Source organism: Oryx dammah, unplaced genomic scaffold (assembly GCF_014754425.2).
Source record: "Oryx dammah isolate SB20612 unplaced genomic scaffold, SCBI_Odam_1.1 HiC_scaffold_16, whole genome shotgun sequence".
NCBI classification, from domain to species: domain Eukaryota; kingdom Metazoa; phylum Chordata; class Mammalia; order Artiodactyla; family Bovidae; genus Oryx; species Oryx dammah.
The window spans coordinates 30,151,444-30,171,667 of record NW_024070200.1 but is presented as its reverse complement, the minus strand read 5'-3'; the positions used below and the strand labels follow the sequence as shown (position 1 = coordinate 30,171,667).

The 20,224-nt window shown below is 37.7% G+C and overlaps 1 long non-coding RNA gene across 1 annotated transcript; it reads left to right on the top strand.

Annotated features, from left to right (window-relative positions):
• Window positions 1-9,739: 9,739 nt before the first annotated feature.
• Window positions 9,740-15,817, top strand: LOC120875410. The gene is made up of 3 exons (XR_005723952.1): window positions 9,740-10,219; window positions 10,629-10,798; window positions 15,454-15,817. It is a non-coding gene; the product is annotated as an uncharacterized LOC120875410 (long non-coding RNA).
• Window positions 15,818-20,224: the final 4,407 nt, after the last annotated feature.

Below are 20,224 nucleotides of genomic sequence, written 5' to 3'. Positions count from 1 at the left end.
GGGGTTAGAGATAAACTGAGTTATCTCTCAGTTCTTTCATTTTCTCATCTGAAATTTAATGGCCTGATCATTGTTGTTTGAAGTTAAATTATCTGTTAAATTAGCTCTAAACAATAACTGGTGATATTTTCCTTTTGGGTTCAGTTGCCCTTGCATCCTGTTTCCTGGATGGAAAGGAGAGGAGTCAAAGAGAACGTTTGGTCACATAATTATATAAAGATAATAAAAATGGATATTTATGTGCTAGTGATATCATACAAGGAAAAAAATCACTTTCAAAGAAGCTGAATTTCATAAATAAGAAAAAATTTGAGGCCTGTGCTTCAGAAGGACCACACTAATTCAGGGATGAATGTAAATAAGCATCTTTGTTGATTAAGAAAAAAATGTGAACACCATATTTTCATTACAGAACCTAAATACTCAAACTCATCATACACCGGTACTTGCTAATTTAAATTAATTCTGCCCTCCAGGGATAAATATTCTCAAAAAGGAAATTTAACTTTAAGCAAAATCTGAAATGTTTCAGATGTGAATTTCTAGAAATCCGAAGTATATTTGTTTCTTTGAGTCAGACACTTGTTTGTTTTGCAATCACTTTATGAAACAATTTTGGAATAACGCAGATGCTGTTCCCCCCTTCCTTGTTTCAGACTGCTTGCATATGCAGGCATAGGCGTAATAACTCCCAGGGTATATTGAGGAAATAACATTTTTACTCTTTTAACAAAAGGCCCAAAGAACCTATAAAGCCAAAGGTACCACAGTAGTTTTTAAAACTAATGAGCACTTTGTGTGTCTTTTACCCATTAAAACGTGCTGAATGAATAATTAGAGGCTATAATGAAGGTTGAAAATTCAGAACATGAATAAGGTGGCAATTTTATTATTTAATACTTTTATAATTTTTATAATTAATGATGTAATTTTAAATTTGGCAAAGCTTTGTTAGAAAAAATAGAGTACTCCTCCCACCCCATCAAATATACTCTAGAAGGAATAAGGTAGAATCAGGTAGAGGTGGCAACAGGGCTTGTTTATTTATCTATTTCCAGTAGTGGTAATTGTAGTAGTAGTAGTAGCAGCAGTGGAGTTGAAAAATATACTTTTAATTATACATTGGGAGCTCTGATTGCAGCTGGAAGACTAAAATCGATCATCCCTGCATCGATGGTGTGGTCTATTACTGCATTGATTTGTGTTTATTTATGCAGACTTTCAGTTATTTACTTATATATTTCAGCATCTGCCTCTTGATTATTATCGCAGGTTGGTTTTAATGAAAGAGCTTATATAGGAAACACATTTGACAGTTCAATTTTAAGTAAATTTGGTAGTGAATCCAAAGCAATCCAAAGAGTTTATGAAATTACTTATTCATACTTACTTTTTAGCAGTTAGGAATCTGTCTCTGATTAAAATCTCACACTACTCAAAAGCTTCCATTCTTCTCTTCAAACATTGTGCTTCTGTTTTTATAAAATAGGAAAACAGATGATTATATGATGTTAGGTGTGATAGAATGAAACTGATGAATGAGTTTAATTTTTTCATTGACATGACTAGGTTACCCTCATGACAATAAAGTGACCATTGGGTTTACTAATACTATTGAAAATCAAGGAGCAATGGATTTTGAATATGGAAGTGGCAATGTTTTAAAACATCTATTATCTCTAGATTATGCCAGGGGTATACTGAACAGGATATTCTCAGGTTCTTCAGTACATATTAAATGCATATATTCTATTATTTAGTGTATGTCTACAATTATACCTTATGAAGACTGGCATTTCTCTTGAACTAGAAGCTCACATGTGAATGTTATGCATCAAAGTTGATTTGAACTAATAGGGCAACTAAAGACCAGGGGGTATGACTTTTATATGTAAAAGGCAGTACTCTAGAAGGAATAAAGTAGAATCAGGTAGAAGTGACAGCAGGCCTTGTTTTCTTTACATTGAGATGCATGTGCTTCTCTTATTGTCATTACAAAATGTTGAAAGATGACTTGGAAATGGGGGGCAGGGGGAAGAGTGGCCAAATTCATCGAGGGCTATTTGCTTCTGACTTTACAGATCTTTTATTGCAGTCTGGAGGATCAATTTTTCCTTACTAATAATTTGGAATTCATCTACCAAATACGATTAATAGTTCTCTTCGTTTCTCACGCTTCCCCATTCTCTGGTATCTGCGAAGAATATAGAGGAAAATTAATCGAATTCTTTCTTAAGAAGGAAAGGGCCTTGAGACATGGAATTAACTCTCCTCACCCTGGCGAGTTTTCCTGAAACTACTTATCCTCAGCATCGGTGCTCTGAGAGGTGGAGCCTCGCAGTCAGACGGCTGCAGGCAGAAGGTGGGCGAGCCCTGGGACCTTAAGCTTTGTGGAAGGTTGAAAGGAGGAGCAGAGGGAGAGCTTTGAGGTTTGTTTGTCTATTTTTATTTTTCTGTCCCGTGCCAAGCCCTTGAAGTTAACACAGAGATATGGCCCTTTAGGACCAAGCACTCAGCATTCTTTCGAGAATGAGATTCCAGAGCATCAGATGAACCGGACTTAGAGCTAAGGCGTCACCCACCCCCCCTTCCTACGCACGCACCAGCTCGTCCTCACGTGCGCTGGGGTAGTGGACAGTGTTGACTTGAATTGCTCTCGCTCGCTCCAAGCCTTTCCTGTGAATGAACCCGAAAACACTCGACAGGTCGTGAATAATCGTTTTAATGAGTGTGCAAAGCGTGCGACGGGGTGCACCGAGCTGTCGGGTTAAACAAACAACTTGTACCCTGACCAAATCCGATTGTTAAAGTGCAAAGTGATGTCAGTACCATTTCCATTGCCCTTCAGAAAACCACAGATCTGACACGCGGGAGTCCAATTTTCCCCATTAAAGAAAAATAACAATATTTTCCAACCGTGTATGTGATCTTCTTTAATATTAACCTGAGCCAAACAAAACCTCATTTGGGAATAAGAGAAGTAGTCGTGTCACTGCCTCAAAAACAAATCAAAAAGGAGAAAAGAAGGAAGAAATCAGAACAAATCTAAAAAAGCCTAACAGATTTCTGATAGCTCACACATCATTGCTGATCAATATTGTAAAAATCTTATACACACACACACACACACAGCAACAGCAGCTCAGTATTGGCAAAAATCAAGTTAACTGCCTCTAAACAACTGGGATCGATCATTTGGTCCTGTATTAAAATAGAAACTACCAACCTGCAAAGACTTTTTTCTATTGAAAATCTAATGGAAATATTTGCTGTGATACATTATCCTGTGAAGGAATGAAGGGATAAGTAGTCCTCACATTTATGCTTTCAAGGAAAACAGTTTGGAGAAAAGTAATGTTAAAGGAACCCTGATGGGCCACCACCATCTAAAACAATAACAAAAAGCACAGTGAGCTCCACAAATCACACTCTCCCCTCTTTCTGCACAACTGTACTGGGGAAATATTTTTCTTTCATGTCTAGTAAAAGGATCTACTTATTTAGAATTAGCCACATGTGCTCCTTTACTTGATCATTCTTTTACCTTCTTTCACAATTCCAAACATCAACTGCCACATGAAGACTAAGAAAATAAAACCTCAAAAGATTTTTTAAAAAGTTCTTTTTATGTATCTTCTCTAAAAATTTTGTGCAGAAATGTGTAAAGTGTTATCCTTTCCAGCACCTCATATACATTCACAAATCAAATAAAATGGCCCAAATGCTTGGAAATCAGTGTATTGGTTCCAAATAACTAGCTCCTTCAACTCAGTAACAATATAGGGAGATTAAGGTTTATATTTTCATTGGATTAAGTATTATAGATTACATGTTTTTCCTCTAAGACTGAAAACATATCATGTCCTGCAGTCTGAAAGTTTATTCATCCTCTTATAATTGTAGTCAGCTTGTAGGAATAAAATGTTAGGGATATTGTACATTTGAATATAGGAGCCCAGCAGCATTTGCCAACTTAACTGCTATTGCATAGGTGGTTATCTATGTATCTTTCTGACCATCTATTTCACATACAAATATGTCAATATACAACCAACTGTAATTAGGGGGATTAACCCATCTGAAACATAGAACTGAGGCATCTGACAGAATAAGCAGTCTCATGTGGAAGCCATTGTTATGGTTGCTAGTTTTTATACATCTCTGTCAATGTAGCCCAGCTGGATAAATGGAAGGTACTGAAATTCAGTTTCCATCATCAAAACTTGGAAAAGACAACCAGTAGGTTAGGACAGTGTTTTTGTTGATTTTGACTACTATCTGGTGAATGTCTGTATCAGAATATCAATTCAGAATAGCCTTTAATTACTAGGAAATTTGACAAAAATGACTGTCAAAAATTAGGGGCTTGCATTTTTATCGTTTTAAGTATTTTGGGGCATACAACAGACTGCAGTTATTACCTAAACAGATTTCTTCTCTGTAGGCTGACTGAGTTGAGGAATTTAGGAGTCACTGAAAGAGCCGAATCCATTTCTGTTTTAGATTCACAAACAGCAAAGCTAGAGGGTGCGTCTGTTTTTGTGTGTATATATGTAGTTAAAGAACTGCACTATCAAAACATTAATTATATTTGAAAGATAGCAGAGAGCTTGTTGTGGAGAGAATTGCATTATTGAATTTATATTCCATGGAATGTGTCTGTGGCGAGGGCTGAAATTGTATACCTGTCTTATATGATGCACCCTCTTCAGTGAGATGTGTAATAAGAGCAAAGAGATGAAGGAGGCAAACTTAGAGAGGAGAGATCTTAGGTATTTGGATGATCCTAAGCAGAGGAATTCACGTGCAAATGCAAATGACTGAAGAACAAGCCTGGGGTCTTTGTTCTCTGTCAACAAAAACAAATGTATTTTTTCCCCTTTATCAAACAAATCACAGAGTGATCTTAGCTGAATTTGGAGCACGTTGTGGGGAGAGAGAGAGACTAAGTGACTAAGAATATTCCAATTACCATAGTTCTGATCCCCAAGTCCTGTTTATTTCACAGCTGCCAAATTTTATATCCAAAATTTAGATTCTCTTCCTCCCAAATCCTACATTGGTATGAATCATCCCTGATCATTTTTAGTTTTTGGCTTAATTACTAGTTTTCAGCTTTAAATTACCAATAAACTAATTAATCTGACTAATCTTTCTAAACTTCTGTTGAGTAGTATAATAGCAGCAACAACAAAAATAACAAAAAACTGCAGCAATAATGACAAAAATAAAATGTTAATAATAATAATACAAACAATAATAGCATAAACAACTTTAAAATATTTTTTCTGGCCAACAGGATGAAGACGGAATCTATTTCAGTCTGAAATTTGTGTTTCATGGCTGCAGTTGGACATTCGAATCTCTGATTTCTTGTATCACTGGTTAGATGGATGATCCGTTCCTGCCCAACTTGTGTTCTAATAGACTCCCCTGGTCTAACATGGTGGATCTTTTTAGTGTCACTGAGTACTTTTGTGTCCCCTCTTCACTGCTACGGCATGTCCCCCTTGGACACTATTCCCAAATAAATCAACCCAGGATGGGCCTGGAAGCATAGACAGACAGATGAAGGGATTCTTGAGTAGAAGGACCTGGTACCTTCTGGCTGGAGCTCTTCTGGTGAATGGTCAAGTTGCATATTTGGGACTCACATTCACAAAGCTAAGAAGTTTGAGAAGGGCATAGGAACTAAGGTTCCATGAATCAAAAGAGAATTCTGGCCCTAAGGAACTCAGGTCATTGGGCGAGACAAAAAATTAGAAATTAGGGCCTCCAGGATGAGCTCTGATTCTTTAGAAATGGAGGGATGTAAAGAGGACAGTAAAGTGGAGGGAGTAGAAGTAGAGGGAGGAAGGAGACCAGGAGGAAGATGTTAGTGTGTGTTGTGTGCGTGTTAGCCACTCAGTCGTGCCCGACTCTGCGACCCCATGGACTGCAATCCACCAGGTTCCTCTGTCCATGAAATTTTCCAGGCAAGGATACTGGAGTGGGTTGCCATTTCCTTCTCCAGGGGATCTTCCCAACCCAGGGATCAAACCCGGGTCTCCTGCACTGCAGGCAAATTCTTTACCGACTGAGCTACAAGGGATCTAGCTGGTAAAGTTGACCCATCTGTTTAGGAGGAGGGAGAGGTGCTTTTATCAGTTGTACACCTGTCAAGGTTTATTGTTCCAGGTACAAGAACAGCCACCAGTTCCCGAGAGGAGGCTGGAAGGAATCCGCCACTGAGTTTGTATCTGCAGGCATCTAACTCTCCTCTCAGCCCAAAGTTCTCCCTATGTTCTGAGCCCCCTATGTGCCCCACCCCCAAGAAAAAGGAAATGAAAGAAAATAAAAAGCGGATAGGGAGAGAATTAAGACTCAGTGTTTGTCAGGCAGATGTTGGGGTCAAAGCAGGTTGTTTGGGTAACTGCTTTCATTTTGGAGGGGAATGAAAGCTGGTTAGAAGAGGACTGGCTGTTGTGGGAGAGGAGAGCAAAAAATAAGAGAAATTCCTTGGCAGCCCAGCGGAAGGAATTTGGGTAGGACCAAATGGAAAAGAACTTTAGCAACAGAGGGACAGTTTAAAAGGAAAGAAGGGTGATCGTAAGATATGTTTGCATTGTTCTGTTTCCTGCAAATTAATGTAGTCTTGAAAACTTACAAGATCTTCATGCCTTGTTAAAACACAATTACAAAAAGAAAGGCATACTATCAATAGCCAGTTTTGTCTTCAAGAAAAGTCTTCTCTTTAGATATTATCATATGCACGCAATCCATTACTAAACCAAATGGTAGTTGAAGGAAGGGAGGGAAAAAAAGAAGGACGCAACCCCCTGCTAGTCTTACATATAGTGCATCTGTCTCCTCACCTTTCACAGCAGGGAGGTTGAAGGATCTTTTTTCATTTCCATCTAGTCTTTTCACTTAAAAACGCATGAAAATATTACAGTTCATGAGACTGTTTCTCACGAAAGATCAGCAGAGAATGAGGAGCTTTCATTTCTAGGGATAAATTCACTGAGGTGATGCTCAGTGTGCTATAGGAGAAAGACAACTTTGGTTGCAACTGTATATTGCTCTGCTTTTCAGTGGCAACTCCCAGACCTTCTCTGTGCACTAATAATAACTAATAACTACTAAGTTCACTTCACTCTTCTGGAAGTACAACTCAGCAATTTGAAATCAAACTGGAGCTTTCCATATAAAATCCAACTCTAATTAAAACATTTTATGGAAAATATTCTCGGTTACTGTGATTGTTTTTATTCATTTGAATTGTTCCTTGATTAAAAGACAACTACCATTTGTTTCAATCAGAAAATGAAAAGAAACCAACAACGCCAGTAAAAGTAACCCTCAATCCTGTTATGTACATTCCCAAAGTATGGCTTTTAAGAATTTATTTTCAAACAACTTGGTTTTAATTGTACATATCTGAGAACCTCTGAGTCATTGCAGACATGCCTAACTAAAATAAACTAAATTAATACATTTAAAATGGGAATATTTGACAGAAAGTAAATAATAAAAGCAGACATTTCAAAAAGTAGTAAAAGTCATGCAGACATTCACCTGCACTGTTTATGCACCCATTTAACAAAATTAGTAGGCTTCTATAACCCAGTATCTTAAAAACATTGTTAGCCAACAAATGTAAATGCTTATGCACATATATCATACGTACTATGCTGAATATAGTTTAAACGTGTACACTTTAGAAACTAAGAACTAAACATATTAGTATTTCTAACTTTTAACCACCAATAATTGGTGTTTGTGTTTGTAAACACTGAAGGAAAGCCAGAACCATGACATTTTGCTTGGACTGTATGTAAAGCAAATATAGGCTTCTTTCTGTTCAGGGTGTGCAGGAGTGAGGAACTTAGCAGTGAGTGGAGTTAAGATCTATTTATGTTTTCAGTAAATGAAGATGTAGTCATTTCATTCTTTAAACATTCATATTCTGCTATTAAATAAAAGAAATATATACAGTTTCAAAGACAAGAGAGGTAAGCCCAAGTAAAATTATTATATCACAGAAAAGGAATGGTTTTAAATAATGCTAACATTGTTTTCCAACAAAGAATTTTTCAAGGCAGATATAGGTAGATCTGTTGCACAAGTGACACAATAAATATTTTAAAAATGGGCTGTGGGGAGTGTTTAATGAATTGACACTCTGAATATTTATGAGTAATACTCCTTTGAAGAAGGCTGTGTGACTATCACACTCCATAAAAATGGAGGGTGGGGTGAAGTTTTGAGGGTGGAAATGTCCAAGCATCCTAACTATTACTAACAGTGGGCGGGTGTGACCTGTGTACAAAAGGAAAGGATTCCATGCCAAGAGAGTAGCTGCAAAAGTCTATTGGTCCCATCCTGTTTATTTTCTTTGGGGTACACATTTCAAAAACAGATCCTTTCCACTAGGCTCTCATTTTGCAGTTATGGGTTCACCGACAGTAGCGGGCTTGTATTAAAGTGCAATCCAATGCATCAGTCCAGTTTTGAAAAGACAATGGACATGAAAAATAAAGTGACAGTCTTATCAATGAAATCCTCATTGGCAGTTGGAGAACAGGGAAGGAGGTGGCTTCAAAACAGGGTAGTGGGAGGAGAGCAATACCCTAGGTGAGTTTTTTTGGAAGATGCTAAGTAAAATGCTGTTCAGAAATTGGGATTAATCGAGCAGTTTAAATACAAATCTGCCGGAAATCGTGCTCTGAGAGAATGAAAATGAAGAAATTTATGCATATTCTAATTTTCCCTCTTTGGCTGCTATTTTGGAGGAAGAGACTTCTTTTGCTGATGGTGGGACTTTTTTGTTCTGCACAGGAAATGTGTAAATGAACAAAAATGTGTGTGTGTGTGTTTTTCCCCTTTCCATCTCTCTCCTCCATCCCTCCTCCCGCTTTCAACAGTCAGAAGTGGTTAGGGTCCTACAGACCCCAGGGTTTCTCTCCATTCCCAAGATGAGAGGGACCAGGCAGGGCAGGAAGGGGAGTTAGGGCTCCTATGGGTCACTAACATTTGGAAATTAACCTAGAGTTTCCATCCCATCTTTGGACATTCAGAGAGAGTAGAGAGTGCGGAAGTGTCATACATTTAATGTGATGAAAAATCATCTCGAAAGCTATTTCCTCTCACAACTGAATTCTCAGTTTACGCCTCGGGTGGGGGTGGGGGTGGGGGTGTCTTAAAAGTGATAAGCGACGTTGTGCAGATCCAATAATCATCACTACTGAGTCCAAACACTTTTCCTTTTGTGCCTTTGGGAACACACGGGGCCGGTGCATTTTAATCATATTACGACCAGCAAGAAACTCTCCAGCTCTCCTATTCTGATGTACGTCGCCCAGTACTGAGAACGAGTGAAGTGGAGCGCACAGGTCCTTTTGTGTTCTGTGAAATATGTCAGGGACTGCTGAGACGGTCCAATGAAGTGTGTGGGATGAAGGTAGGGGCGGGGGCGACTCATTCCGGGGGGAGAGGGCGCTCCGACGAGGGAAGAGAGAGGTTGAGAGGGTGGAAAAGAGAGGCGCTTCCTGTCCTCTCGCTCCGCATACGCGGGCCAGGCCGAGAGCTTCAGAATTAATTCGGGATCGGAGAAGACAAGAGACAAGACTCCGAGTTTCTACTGTTTCTAGATGCCCGGATAAAAACCCTGGAGCCAACTTTCATTCTTAACAATTTAGTTTCAAAAAGGCGCCTCGGTGCCCCCTCTGCCTCCTCCGCCGGTCGCAAAGCGCTGCGCGAGCCCGGGGCGTCCGGCGAGGCCGGAGTCGGTACTCTGCCGGGTCCTCCAGCGGCTCCGCCGTCTCGGCCGCGGCCTTGGAAAAGGCGGCCAGAACAAAGCCCACGCTACGAGCCCCTGCCTCAGATACATTTTCAGATACGCGTCGGAGCCTCGGACCCCCAGAGGGCCAGCTTTCTAGCACCCGGCCCGCCGTGACCCCGCCCCGTCGCCCATTCTGCTTTCTCCCTCAGGAAGAGAACACCTAGCGGCCGACGCAGAGCAGGATTTCACCACAACCCCGCCCGCGCGACTGGGGGCCCGGGGCGTCCGTTCTCCTCCGCGTACCGGAGTCGGGGAGGAGGGGTCGCAGATTTGCCCAGGAGAAGATGGGAGAAGAGCGCGGACTCTCGCTGCAGACCTCCCGTCAAGGTTACCGCCACCTCTAGGAACCTCTTCGGAAAAGCTCCAAAATGCCTATTTTGCAGAAAGCCTGCTATGGTGCGATGGGGCCTGGTGCTCAGAGAACTCTCAAGAGGCCTCGATGTCTTGGTGCTTGAGTCAAGCCCTGCCTAGGCCCATTTCTCCCGCGCATCTCAGGTCCTGCACTTCCGGTCCCCCCGGCGGGGGAGAGGGGGGTACCCTGACTCTCCCCTCCCCAGCACTTCCGGCCCGTGGGCTTCTGGGGTCCCGCCCAATCACCCCGCTGAAGAATATATTTGAGAGCTGTTTTATATAACTTTTCCGTGGCCGGGGGGAACTTTACCTGTTCCATTCATTTCTTTTTGACTTTAATTTCTACTCCACCTTAAACTTGGGGGGAGGGGGTGCCAGGCGGAGTAGAGGAGGGCCAGAGGTTTAAAGAAAAAGCTCATTGAAGATAATTCTTTTTTTTTTTTTGTCTTTTCAGGTCACGTTTCCCCTTTCCGCATTCCCCGCACCAGTTCACACCAGCAACTGAGATTTAGGCCTGTTTTCCCAAAGGGCCTCGGCCAGTCCCTGCACTTAGTAGGCATGCAATAAACCTTGAAAGCCCAAATGAATGATGCTGCTTCCCTAGGCACATGGTGCTTAGGGGTAGTAGGTATCCTCAGAAATCAGCTGACGTTTCATTTCCGTTATTTTATTGAATTCAGTTGAAAGGTTGATAAATTTTTTTGTATGGGCATTTTGATGTTTTTTAGGGACTCCTCATAACAGTGGGGGAAAATCTCTTATTAGAGTTATTGAAAGTGTCTTCTTGAACTTTTTCATATGTATGAGGTAAAATGCTGTGATTTTTAGAATCTGGGGGGTTATCAGCCCTTTTGTGACTTTTCCTTTACATTTTGCATTCTTTTTAAAGTTTTACCTTCTGTGGTAAGAGGTCAAGACCTTATGAAGTTAATCTCTTGTAGACAATTTGAGGCAAAAACTAAGAGATTTCTCTTTTGCTTTCCTGCTATGTTACAGTTTAATCCTTGTCAAACTTGATTCACTTCTGCCTCATTCTACTGTGTCTTTTGCATCATTCAACTGTTCTCGTTCTTTATGATAGCATTTGTTTTTAAATGCTGTAAGAACTTTATGTAACCAGGAGAGAAATTTTCAGTTGTGATTCAGTCAGTCAACACATGTTAAATGCATATTTTCCTGCGTACCAGTTGTGTAACCTATAGATTAGTCCCTAGGGCATTTACTGTCCCACTTTCATTGACTGTAAAATAGTGAAAATATATAACCAAAAAGCTAATAACCATGAAAGTAATTTGAAAGGTTATAATTGCTAATCAAATTTAAAGTGTATTTATTAGCATCATTATTAAGAGGCATCAGAGGGATACAAATAAGACCTGTTCTTATCCTCTGGGAACTTACAATCTAGTTGGGCATAAATAATGTGAATGTAAATTAATAGAAACAGCTACTAAGCAATGTTCAGTGTCTGACATATTGAAAACATTCAGTAAACAATTGCCGCACAAATTAATTTGCAGTCGTGTCATTCTTTTAACCGAAATATGATACTGATAAGAAATACAGGAAGGATTAATTAGGAAAACTTTCATGGAGAAAATGAATCTGTCCTTGATGTACCACATAGGAAGATTGAAAATGCAAGCTGTTTGTGTTCCAAGGGGTAAAGGTGGCATAAATGGAGAATGAGAAAGATATTTGATGAGATGGAGTTTTGGTGGTAATTTGTAGGAAACCTTGCAGACCATGCAGAGGAGTTTGTATTTGATAGTAGAGGTGATGGTGACCTGTGGTGGCCCTGTAAGCAGAGGATGGCATGATTAAAATTGAGATTTATGTTTAAAATGATTCTAGCCAGCAACTGAGCATAGTGAAAATTGAGGGAGAAAGAGTATGAAAAAAGATTCTGGTTGCAGTTCTAGAATGGTATATTTCTATAGAGTGGCTGTAGACAGAGTCATCATTAGGCCCTTTCTTCTCAGTTTTTATACAGTGGAAATTACAGTGAAATAATAAAATCAGTAAGGAGTCTTGAATAGGATAAGAGCCACAGACCACTGGAATATGTGTTACTACTTTTTTCTTCATTGTTGGTGGTGATAGGGGATGTTAGGTGTTGACTGATGGTTACTAATCTCAGGATATCTTCATCACCAGTTACAGCTCAAGAAACCTTTTTCATTTAGCATATTTACCCATGATCCAGTTTCAGTGGTTCTCAACTGGGTGTGATTTTGACATACCTCCACCAACCCATGTGGGCACTTTTGGCAATGTCTGGAGACATTTTTAGTTGTAACAACTGTGGGGCCACTATTGGCATTTAGTAAGTAGAAGCCAGGGCTAGATATTACTAAATATCTTACAATTCAGAGAGACTCCCGATAACAATGAATTACCTAGTCTCCAAAAGCAATTGTACTGAGGTTGAGAAACCTTCAGTGGGAATGAAGCATGAACTCTTAACTCTGGAGAGCTACCCAAGCAGTCCCAGAACCTAACTTCTATTATAGTAACAACTTTGATGGAAAAAATATTTTGTTTAGTGAGTCAAATGTACCTCTGAAAATGGCAGTGTCTCTTCTTAGCCCCGAGGTCTTAGAAATAAGAAAATCAGAAGGGTACCTGCTTAGATTTTCTACTTTTTATAAAATGGAGTTAGAAATATTCCTTGAGGATTTTTCATCTACATGTTATTTATTAAATTAATAAAATGTGCCTTTGGAGTTGCTTAGCAACTTAATGGAAAGCTTGCTTTTTAGAAGTTCATTTGTTTGTTTAAAACTAGGGTAGGTTGCATATTATTAGCTACATTACATAAATCAACAAAGAAATGTACACTGAAAATGGAATAAGATGTTTCAACACATTTTCTGCTCTCCGTGTCTGGCAATTAAAACATTCTAATTGTCTGGTAGAATTGCATCAAATATTCGACAAACATTAGTTATGTATGAAATTTCAACATAATATTGAGAATGTAAGAGAACCAAAGGGGAAAATTTCAGCAGATTTGTCATAAAGTATGTGTTTATCTTAACCTTTCTTCTTCAAATATCTTATCTACTAAGTACTTTTATCAGGCACTAATTATACTCTTTCTGAAAAGAATTTCTCCAACACCCTTCAGTGCCTGCACCCTTTAATCATATCTCATTACATCTACCTAATCCATATCTTTTTCACATTGCCAGGGCTCATTAACAGTTTTAAAAGCTAATCTTAATCTTGGACACTGTTATTCCTTGTAATCGAGATGAAAATAATGCCAATAATATTTTATTTCTAAAATGTAATGGATCATTAAAAATTTGTTCTGAAGTCATTTCTTCTTTAAATATTAATGAGAAATTAACTTTCAAACATGCATTAAACTAGCAGGAACAGTGAGATGTGTCTGAAAACCCTGAAGCACCTTTTCGAAGGAGAAGTTATTTTTATAAGCTGTTTTAACAGTGGATCATCAGTCACTTTGAAGGGAAGTGATCCTTGATTAACAGTTGGCTGATACTGTGCTTCCACAGATGTGTGGCAATAATACAGGTGCTCCCTATGAAACACGACAGGTAGTTCACAGTATCTGAGCTTTCTTTTTCTGACTGAAAAATGTTAAAACATAAAGCCTTCATCTTTGTGTATTACCCCCATTAAATTGTTGTAGACAAGACAAACCAAATGTCCCACTTAAATAATGAACAGTAGGCACTATGTTTCCCATGACTTTAAAGAAAACATTGTAAGTGTGGCCAGTACTTTATTCCTTTTGATTTTCCATTTTCTGAAAAGAAAATGGATCAAATGTGCTATTACATGACCAAAGTAGAGCCTCATGATGATGACTTTTTAGGACTTGAAAGTAAAATCCTGCCTCTCAGAATACAACTACTTAGGACTAACATGTTACTTCTATGGAAGATTCCTCCACTACTATAACTGAGATTGTTTCTTGAAAGTAATCTCTAAGTCTTAGGACAAGTTTAATTGTTTGTTATTTATTTATGCACATACTATCTAGCTATAGTGCTTTTAAAAACCCACAAGACAAAAATCATTTGTTAAAAAAAAAAACAGTTTTTGGACTAGTACCTCAAGTTATGATTCGGTGGTAGTGAAGATGTAATAAAACTTTAATTTTGCTCTGATTTTTTTCCCCATTCATTAATTTTGCCAGATAGTAGAGTTGTTGTTGTTTAGTCATTAAGTCATGTAGCCCTCCAGGCTGCTCTGTCCCTGGGACTTCCCAGGCAAGAATACTAGAGTTTGTTGCCATTCCCCTCTCCAGGGGATCTTCCTGACCCAGGGATTGAACCTTCTTTCATCTACTGCATTGGCAGGCAGATTCTTTACCACTGAGCCACCTGGGAAGCTCATATAGTACAGTAGTTATCTTTTATTTCAGTTGTTTAATTAGATATTTCTTTAGTTTTTTCCTTTGTAATATATTATTTTCTTTACAAAAATCTGTGATTCTGATTTCTCTCCATTTATATAGCTCAGCTTATTATTACCTATAGGAAACTGTTATTAAGCAGAACCAAGTGATAGCTAGTTAGTTTGTTTTGCTGTGTCTTATCTTTTGCAGTGGTTAAGAATTGAACTAAGATAATTAGATTTTTAGAATCTGTAGTATAATGTTTTTAAAATTACTGTCGACATTTTTTTCTTTTAAATTATTTTAATTTCCTTACTCATCAGTTTTTGAGGAGGGTAACTTTGCACATGTTCAGTTAAACACAACATGTTTTCCTGTGTTCTTTTTTGCTTTACTGAAATAGCTCGAATATTCAGATCTTATCAAGTTTTTACAGTGACACCATAGACAATGCTTACTTTAATAGAATTTCCCTCCATTATGAATTAGTTCTAATAAAAATACAATTTCCTGTGTAATATACTATAACATCATAATTAAACATTGCAAATACAGTATTAATATAGTTAAAAATTGTTTGGGGGCTTCTCTGGGGGCTCACTGGTGAAGAGTCTACCTTCCAATGCAGGAGACGCAGGTTCAATCCCTGGGTTGGGAAGATCCCCTGGAGAAGGAAATGACAACCCACTCCCGTATTCTTGCCTACAGAATCCCATGGACAGAGGAGCCTGGTGGGCTGCGATCCATGGGGTTGCAGAAGAGTTAGACACGACTTAGTGACTAAACAACAACTGTGTTTGCTTTTGTAAATTAATTTTTACCTTTGTCTATTTCTCTTATTATTAAGAAGTTTTGCCTTTTTTTGTACTGATTATCTGTTTTCTTGTCCTTTTCATGTTATTTTCAGAGATTTCTCACATAGGTCAGTGCGATGAAGCTTGATGGCAACAGTTGTTCACTTTGAATCAAAGAATAACTGTTAATTGGTGTGCTGTCATCAACCAGAAGTTTCCAAATATGTGTCCTCCAATTCAAAGAGAAGTAGCTGGATGCAAGCAAACATACTCATGGGGACTCTCTGCACATGATGCATCTCCAGAGAAAGTTGCTTCATTCTTTTTTTGTTTTTGGAACACTTCTTACAATATACTCCAACTACTGGATAGCATCCTAAGTTCATCCAGATTTGTCCCAGGTCTGAATTCTTGGTCTTCCTCCCACCCTCTAATTCCACAGATAAAGAAGAAATAATAATAAAGGAATAAAAATCATTTGTTTCTGTCTGACTGAATCATTCCAGTCTTGAAGCACCCTGGTGGGTTAATTAGCCCTGTTATTGTATTTACTATCTCCCACACACTTGTGTGTGGAAAAGTGCTCCTCTTGGCGCTTTCCTAGGTGGATAAGAGAACATTACAACTATTGCACTGGACTTTGCTCTTGAAACAGATGGTGCTGTGGCAGCCTAAAGCTTCAACAAGCTTAGTTTTTCATTGATAAGGGTGTAAGTGGCCTAGGATCATCTATCCCTGATGTATGCCAGCTGTGATTTCAAATATTCTTAGTGTGAGCTTTGGTACCGTTAGGAAAAGAAACATGGTATCTCTTGTAGGAAGAGTTTGGAGAGGTTTACCCCAGCAATCAAGATGGTTAAAATGATTAAATTCTGTGGATATTGTGCTTCTCCCCTAAGTGAAAGAAAAAGAGAACAGCTGCTAACTCATTTCTCACAAATAGGCATGATTTTTCAGTGAGTATTATCTTATCCTGGAATTAATTCTTTGAGTTCTTGCCATTGTGTTTTGTCCTTGTAGATTAGAATGACAGAGGTATTAGCAAGAAATTTGAAATAGACACTAGATAAGGTCAGCTTTTGATTGTTAAATTTCAAGATCAGCACAAATCATCTGGAGGATGTGCAAAGTTATCTTAAAATAACAAGTTCCTATGCAGCAGGGTTTGACATCAACTAATTGAAGGTATTGGCATATCTACAGAAAAAAATTTTAGCCATGAAAGCAGATAAAAGTCAGAAGCAATGAAGGGAAATTGTGTCCACATATGGTTCAGAGATGAGGGAGTGGATTCAATTCCATTGGACTTCAGTCCCAATGAAAGGCCATTCCTGTTGTGAATGTACATTAGGCTCTTTAAACTTGATGCTGTTAAACATTCTACCCACAAAAATATCTTCATTCTGAGTGTATATTTTCCAAATAATATTTGGATTATTATTTGGCTTCTGAAGAATCTTTGTTCTTAGAATATATACTAATCATATGAACTTCAAATATTTCACTTAAAATAGTAGTTACTTTTAGGTGAGTAATTATATCCAAGGCTTTCAATGAAGTTCTTTTCATTTAAGTTATTCATCATAAATGAATTATGGATAATCTTATTTCTGATTCAAAACATTACTATTTTGATGATTATTGTATATTTACCTTTGATAGATAGATAGGTCCTTCTAGTCAAGGCTATGGTTTTTCCTGTGGTCATGTATGGATGTGAGAGTTGGACTGTGAAGAAGGCTGAGTGCCAAAGAATTGCTGCTTTTGAACTGTGGTGTTGGAGAAGACTCTTGAGAGTCCCTTGGACTGCAAGGAGATCCAACCAATCCATTCTGAAGGAGATCAGCCCTGGGATTTCTTTGGAAGGGATGATGCTAAAGCTGAAACTCCAGTACTTTGGTCACCTCATGCGAAGAGTTGACTCATTGGAAAAGACTTTGATGCTGGGAGGGATTGGGGGCAGGAGGAGAAGGGGACGACAGAGGATGAGATGGCTGGATGGCTTCATTGACTCGATGGACGTGAGTCTGAGTGAACTCCGGGAATTGGTGATGGACAGGGAGGCCTGGCGTGCTGCGATTCATGGGGTCGCAAAGAGTTGGACACGACTGAGTGACTGAACTGAACTGAACTAAACCTTTGATAGATGAATACATTTTTGGCATCTTGATAAAATTAGAGCATAAGTTTTCTACTATGAGGGACAGATCTAGAATTATGTTTGTAAAGGTTAATCCTTTCTGTCAGTCTTTCCTGTGACCTACAAAATGAACATACAACTGCATGATTCTATGGGTAAAAAGGCTAGCAGTTGAAGTGAATTACAATTGCTCAAACAATATTAGGTTGGGACCAAATATTACCACCAATGTAATTATACATATTAATATGAGTCAAAAACTTTCTGAGTTCTTTCTTACTAGCTATAAGATCATCTTAACTATTATAGACATCAGTTTCCTCTGTAAAATGAGTGTATTGTCAAAACTCCCTCATATAGTGACTTTGAAGTTAAATGAGATAATTCATATAAAGTGCTTAGCACTCATTCTGAAGTATGGTATGAAATGAAATGAATGGTAGCTAATGCTGTAAGCTTTTGTCACTAAGATAAATTATTATTATCATAATAAGATGATATAAGTTCAGCATATGATTGGGGAGGCAAGACTGTGACAGGGACCAATTGCAGAACACTTGAAATCATAAAGTTTCTAAGAACTATTGCTACTCTTAACATTTAGATCCAGTACAATTACCACTTTTGCTTTCCTCTGAAGTACCAAATTTTATTTTGATACCCTTCTTTATTATTCATAATATTTGAGAAATAGATAAAAATGAATGAGTAATCTAGCCTTTCTCAAGTCTCAGTGGCTTAATGGCAGCAAGATCTATTACTCCTTTATGTCATACTCCTGTGTGGGTCAGGTAGAGAGGGAGAGTGGTCTTTGTTCCATCCAGCTCCATTCAGTCATTCAGGGGCCCAAGAATGGCTCTGCTATCTACTAGAACCCTGGAGTCTTCCTCTGGGTACTCTGCATTTGGTAGGAAGGGAAGAAATCTTATTGAAGATTCCAAAAGGTAATGCGTATTCTACTGGCCTGAAATCAGTCATGTGAGGCCCAACCTAATTGCAGTGAAGGTTTGAGAATATAATTTAGTTATGTGTTTAGAAGGAATAATAAATGGGTTTGCTGAATACATTGCAGTATCTCTTCCTTACCAACAAAACTGTTTTATGATTCTGCTCTAATTTTTCATCAATTAGTTGAAAATGGTAGAAACTCTTGCTTACAAAATTTATTTGCACATAATTTTATAGAGCTTTGTATCCCCTGTTAGAAAGCCTTTAATCAACAGGGACTGACGTCTAGGAAGACTTTCTACCACTTTTTGATAAATTTTGTTGTATAGATATTCTCTGTATAACTTTTTTTGGAGCATTTATCCTACTTTATTTTTACTTAAAGCTTGTATATGTGGGGAAAAAAAGCTTGTATATGTGAAAGAGATTATATCCTCAAATGAACATTTTCCTTGCTTTTATCATCTTGTGTCATTATCCTGATGCTCTTTTATTACAGTTGTTATTGAGAGCATACTTTCAGATTTAGCATGGAGATTAACTGTAAAATAAGTAAATAGTGAATTGTTTTGTTAGAATGAAGTATAAAAGTCAATGCTTTTAAGAAGTTTTTTGTTGTTGTTGTTAACTGCTATTTCTAAGTAACTACAGTACTCAAAAAACGGCAAATTGACAACCTTAGATTTAAGAATTTTTCCAATGAAGAAAAGCTGTGACAGTAAACTGTCCACAGTGCAAACTTTGCTATGATTCTCCAAAGTATGACTTTTTCTATAGTTCCACTTTACTGATGAGAGGATGCCTTATATTAAAACCCATTTAGCACATGGATTCCAAAAAGACACTCTCCAAAAGACAGCCTTTTAATGTTTCATGATGGTTTTCATCATGGTTAAAGAAATAAATTAAAACTTCCTGCTTATTTTACACTTTATCCAAGGCACAAATGTTAGCAACTAGCACTCAGCACTCACATTTTAGTAATACCAGTAATCTGTTAGAGATTGGCTGTGTATATTAATGGGTTCATTTCCAATAAGAGTACTTTTAATTATATTGATACTGTTTTGGAAGGTATAAATAATTTAATCATTTTCTCATAATTTATATGCATATATTAAGTTGGTCTTATATTTTGTTATTTTTATTAGAAATCAAACTATTTCTTTTATTCATATTTAACCAAAGGATATGTTTGTGATACTCATCAAGGCACATTCTTAAACGACTGTTTTAGTAATTAAATGAAGTTAAAGACTGAAATTCTTTAGGTGATTATATATTCATGCACATATTTCTGTTCTAAGTGATTATAACACTAATTAATAATTCTTTCATGAAATATTTGTTGTTTTCCAACTGCTTTCTTAGTGCATTCTACAATTTTTCATATAATTACCTGTTTGCAAATTGAAAGAGGTCATAGAGTTCAAAATAACATCATAATTTTTGTTTCCATGTTAGCCTAACCAGCTTTAGCCTTTATTAAATAAATAAATGTTGAAAGATGAATATCCATAAATACATTAGTTCTTAATTGGAAATGCATAGTATTTAACTGAACAATTCTGTGAGAGGAAATGTTTGCAAATATACATTAAAAAGTAGGAAAAAAGCATTTTTATTATTTTATTAAGTAGAAATAAATTATGTGTATAGTCACATAAAGCCATGATTAAATATTTTAAGTGTTATGGATTCTAAGCTCAGTTGTCTTGCATTTCTATCTTTGCATATAACATTTCATTGCTTATATTGTTTGTATTATACAATTCATTTTCTTTATAATTTAGAGT